This window comes from Callospermophilus lateralis, chromosome 1, assembly GCF_048772815.1.
Source record: "Callospermophilus lateralis isolate mCalLat2 chromosome 1, mCalLat2.hap1, whole genome shotgun sequence".
Lineage (NCBI taxonomy): Eukaryota > Metazoa > Chordata > Mammalia > Rodentia > Sciuridae > Callospermophilus > Callospermophilus lateralis.
Genome location: NC_135305.1, coordinates 7,910,918 through 7,916,917, shown reverse-complemented (window position 1 = coordinate 7,916,917; position 6,000 = coordinate 7,910,918).

The window sequence follows — 6,000 nt, the reverse complement described above, 5'->3', positions numbered from 1 at the left end:
GTCCTTGCCCTCCGCCGACTCTCCCCGCCCCGCGGGCCCGGCCGCGCGGTGCACGCTGGGCCTCGGCACCGCCCCGCAGCGCCCCCTGCGGCCGGAGGAGCCGGCGCAACCCGCCGTCGGTCCCCGCCCCAGGCTCCGGGGCCCGCGGCCGCAGAACGCCCGTCCCAGGTGCGCCCCAGACTCTCCCGGGGTCTCCCAGGGAGAGAAACAGTCGCAGACCTGCCGACAGGACTGGAGGGAAGGTGGAAATGGAGAGAGAAGGCAGGGACCGCAGGACGCTTCCCAGAGACAGACGGAGACGCAGCCCGCAGAGGGGCGCCCGCCACGGCTGCTCCCACAGCGGTCTGCAGCCAAGCCCTGGGCTCCGGGGACCGCCTGTAAATCAAGCGGGGGAGCTGCGGGGACAGACCCGGGAGGAGGCGGCCGGGAAGGGGAACCCCGGTAAGCAGGCCGGCCCTGCGCCAGGGGTCCACCTGCCAGGACGCTGGGGCGTGCGCACGCAGGCGGGTCCCAGGCAGGTCCCAGGCAGGGCAAGGGGCTGGGTGCTCCTGTCCCTCGTGGTGGACGGCTTTGGGCGACGCGGCGCAGGCCCGAGAAAACCGTCGGGGAGATAGATGAGCGCCGCCACCCAGGGCCTCAGGGAGCTAGCTGCCCGCGGGATGAGGGAGGGGCCCGCACAGCATCTTCGGTGAGACCGAGGGACAGAGACGGAAAGGGAATGAAACAGGGAATGAGAAACAGCGCGGGGCTGGGATGTGGCTCAGTCCGTAGAGGGCTCGCCTCGCGGGCACGAGGCCCTGGGTTCAGACCCCAGCACCACAGGGCTTAGGTCTGGGTGGGTGGCTCCGTGGCAGAGCACCTGCCTAGCCAGTGTGAGGCATTGGGTTCGATTCTCAGCACCGTATAGAAACAAATAAATCAATAAAGGTCCATCGACAAGTTAAAATGGGGAGCGGGGTAGATGGAGTGACACGGGATGGGGGTAAGACAGGGAGAAGCTGAAGAAGGGAGAGGAAGATGGTAGGTGTTTGCAGACATCAACCTCAGATTCTATCCCTGTAATGAGCTAGGTGTCAGGCTAGGGAAAGGGAAAGTGTGCAGATGGTGTGTGTGGAAGGATGCATGTGAAAGAAGTTCTTGTGTATGTGGGATACGTGTGTGCGGATATCCGTGTGTTATGGAATAATGAAATGTACACTTATGCCATTAAAATTTTTATTATTTAAATATTACCATAAGATAAATTAACTTTCCTCTTTCGGTGTGAAGTTCTATGAATTTTAACGTATGTGGATACATGAAATTACCACTATGATCAGAAGACAGAGGAGTTCTGTCACTTCCCAAATCCCTCCGAGCTCTCTCTGTATAGTTGCCCGCCATGCACACCCCACATACACACCCCCCCTGCCAAGGGCCTATTCATTCTGCATCCTATAGTTTTCTCTTTCTGAGAACAGCATACAAATGGAATCATGCAGTGTGTAACCTTTGACAACTGGATTCTGAAAAGTATGATGCTTTGTAATTTTCCCACAGTTGTGATACTTGTTTATTAGATTAAAGCATATTATTACACAGGATGGATGTACTGAAGTGTAGTTACTCATTAAAGGATATTTATTTAATTCTGAATAGATCTGCTGTCAACATTAATGCAAGGATTGTTTGTGTGAACATAAACATTTCTTTAGGGTAAATACCTATACCCAGGAGTGGGACTGTTGAATCATGTAGTAAGTGTATTTTAATTTTACAAGGAAGTGGCAAACTTTTTTTTTTTCTTTTTTTCAGTGATAGGGATTGAACCCAGCTTCTGGCACATACTAGGCAAGTCTTCTACCACTGAGCTAAACCCCCAGCCAAGTGGCAAACCATTTTTAAGAGTGGCTGTGCTCTTATCTGTTCTTCTCATGAACAAATGAGCATTCCAATTGCTTCACATCCTTGTCAAGCACTTGGTATTGTCAGTATTTAAACATTTCTAGACACTCTAATCAGTGTGTAATCAGATCTCAGCATAGTTTTCACTGGCATTTTCCTAAAGGCTATGATGTTGAATAACAATAATAATTAATATAATCGTCATCATTATCATTAGGTACCAGGAGTGCTTTATCACCAAGCTACACCCCCCAGTCTTTTAGTCTTTTCTATTTTTTTCTTTTGAGACTTGCTAAATTGTTTAAGGCCTTACTACGTTGCTAAGGCTGGCCTCGAACTTGTAATACTCCTGCTTCAGCCTCCCAATCGCTGGAATTAAAGCATGAACCTCCACACCCAGTGACACTTTCTAATGTGCTAAATTGCCATCACTTGGTGAAGCATTTGTTTTTTCTTTTGCCCTGTGTTCAGATTTAGATGTTTTTCTTATCATTGAGTATTGAGAGTTCTTAATATATTCCAGATGCAAGTATTATGAGATACGTGATTTGCAAATATTTTCTCCAGGTCTGTACCTTGTGTTTTCGTTCTCCTAATGGTGTATTTTGAAGCTAATTAATTTTGGTGAAGTACAATTTATAATTCCTTTTTTTTTTATTGTGCTTTTGTTGTCATAGTAAAAACTCTTTGCCTAACTCCAGGTGAAATTAAGATTTTTTTTGTATGTTTTCTTCTGGGGTCTCATAGTTTTTGTTTGTTTTAAATTTATATTTATGGTCTATTTACTTTTGTTTAAAGATTTTTTTTGTTTTTTTGCATATGGAAATTAAACAGTTGAAATAAAATTTGTTGAAAATATTTTCTTCATTGAATTGACAAAGTCAATTTCCAACTTTGTGTAGATATATTTTTGGACTCTTATTTTGTTTCATTCATCATTGATCTTTGCAGTACAACATTATCTTGATTACTGTAGCTACACATGAATGAGAGTGGACATTCTTTATCTCAATTTCTGGGGAAAGCATTTGATCTTTCACTATCAAAGGTAATGTTAACTGTAGATTTTGAAGATACTTTTTATTAGGTTGAGGTAATTTCTAAGTTTTCTGAGAGTTTTTATTGTGAGTGGATGTTTGCTTTGTGAAATAGTTTTTCTGAGTTTATGGACAAACACAACTTAGATTTATTTTGTGGTGGAAAACTAGAATCTAAATGTATAAATAATGACACTTTATGAAATATTATGTGGACATTAAATTCATGCTTTAGAAGAGTATTTAATGCTGTGGAAGATACTCAAGTACATTAAATAATAAAGGTATGCTAAAACCAGTATTCATAGTTCCAACTATATTTTTAAAAAATACTATACATAGAAAAAAAAGAAGCCTAAGGGTATAGGACCAAAATGCTAATGGTAATATCTTTGGATATTACAACTAGATGTGGGCTTTGTCTTCTTTATATGTCCCTGTATATTTAAATATTCTATAAATAACTGAAAAAGAATAATAATTGTAATGCAAAAGACAAAAAAGGTGTCACTGTAAGAATTTTGATGAACATTGGTAATAAAAATACAAGGCAATTTCAACCCACTCACATCATATAAACAAAAAAATGTAAACACTTTTAAAGTAACATCCATAGTTTCAGTCTAGATGGAAAATAATCACTTAGAAATGTTTATCCACAGTAGTACTGATCACTGTCACAATCATTAGGTCTTTCAAGTACTCGTAGATTAGAGGTACCCACACATGTAGTAGGGATGCACTGACACTGGACTTTGGGATCAGTGGCCAGATCTTTATCTTCAATGTTTGCTTCAGCCTTGGCCATTGAAAGGCGGAATAACTAAATGCCATTTATGGCATCCTTCAACCTGTCTGTGGATAATGACATGTGAATGTGTAGATCACCATTACATCTCTTTAGTGCAACAATCTTCAGTGACAAGAACATGCATGCTATTCACATGTTCGTTCAGATGGAGAGAATATGAAGATTTGTTGTTAATAGCTGAGTGTATTTATTTATTTGTGGTATCCAGAGGCACTCAACCACTGAGCCACAACCCTACCCTTTATTTATTTATTTATTTATTTGAATTTCTTGATAAGTTGCTGAGGCTGGCTTTGAACTTGTATTTCTCCTGCTTCAGCCTCCTGAGTTGGTGGGATTACAGGCCTGTACCATTGAATATCTACTGTTAAATTTAGGTATTCTAAATTCCATATGCAATTTGAAGTGCAAAATCTGATGATGTGCTTTATATATTGAAATTCTAACAGTTGAAATACATATGAATGTGTGTATATATACATATTTACACACATTACAAGTATTGCTATAATAAGTATTAAAGATTATGAAAGGTATGTTATGTAATAAGCAAGAACTTGCAATTAAAATACATTGACAATATGAATATTAAGAATGTGATATTTGAATAATTTTAGAAAGAACATCTTTTCTGAGCCTACGATATTTTAAAAAAATATTTATTTTTTAGTTTTAGGTGGACACAACATCTTTATTTTATTTTTATGTGGTGCTGAGACCTGAACGCATGCTAGGTGAACACATTACCACTTGAGCAACATCCCCAGCCCCTCTGAGTCTACAGATATTTATAAAAATATAAATGCCACCACAGGGTAGGTGTGGTGGTGCACTCATATAGTACTAGTGACTTGGGAGGCTGAGGCAGGAGGGTTGTGTATTTGAGGCCAACCTGGGCAACTTAATGAAATCCTGCCTGAAAATAAAAACTAAAAAGGGCTGAGGACATAGCTCAGTGGTAAAGCACCTCTGGGATTCAATTCCCAGTATCACCACCACCAAAAAAAAAAAAAAAATTCTACCACAATGTTATATAATAAAGATCAGACATCATAATTGTAATTACTATAAAATTATTTGGTGCAATTTATTAATAACAGGAAACAACCTTTTAAAAATAATTTTTAGTTTAAAATAGATATAATATCTTTATTTTATTTATTTATTTTTATGTGGTGCTGAGGATTGAACCCAGTGCCTCACATGTGCCAGGCAAGTGCTATACCATGAACCACAACCCCAGCCCCAGGAAACAAATAATCTTTAGAAACTAATGTTTAATTATTCAATTCCATTTAGTCTACGATTTTTTTAAAATAACTATTTGGTAATTTTTCACAAGTTAGGAAAATAAAAGCAGAATATTAACTTGGCTACCTCAAATTTCACAAGTAGAAAAAAACACATGAAATACATACATGATAAGTCATGTTTGAGATATGACATGATTAAAAATATGGAGAGTTGAAGAACAGTAGAAAGTGTTGATAAAAATAAGGCACCCCAAACCTATTTGTTCTCTAAACAATGGATTTACAGGGTGTTTTTAATATGAGTTACTCACCTTTTGGTATCTGTAAACATTCATGTATTTTAAAGCTTGTGGAAATAGTTACTATATATTGATAACCATTTTCTAACAAAGAGAACAAATTTTTTGAGATTTCCCCCAAGTTTTTAATTTTACATATTGATTTCTTTTTGAAAATATTTCTAAAACTTTTTTATTTATATCCTTTATGCACGAATTTTTGTTTTAGAGAGAGAAAGATGAGAGAGATAGAGAGAATTTTAATATTTATTTATTTTTTTAGTTAGCGGACACAACATCTTTGTTTGTTTGTGGTGCTGAGGGTCGAACCCGGGCGCACGCATGCCAGGAGAGCACACTACCACTTGAGCCACATCCCCAGCCCCCGAAGTTTTTAATTATTAAATTTGTACCACAGGGGCTGGGGTTGTAGCATAGTGGTAGAGTGTTTGCCTAGCACGTGTGAGGCCCTGGGTTCAATCCACAGCACCACATATAAGTAAATAAAATAAAGGTATTAAAAAAGAAAAGAGTGAAACACTGTTTCTAGGAGAATTAGAAAATAGTGTTGGGAAAGGATTTTTAAAAAATTTGCTACCACAGCATCTAGCATATAGCACAGTTGAATATGAAGAATCAAAGATTTGACCACATTGAATATTAATGACAAATTCAACTGTCCTGGATATCATACATGTAATAAATTTGACCTCAAAAAATATCTGTGGAATATTTTT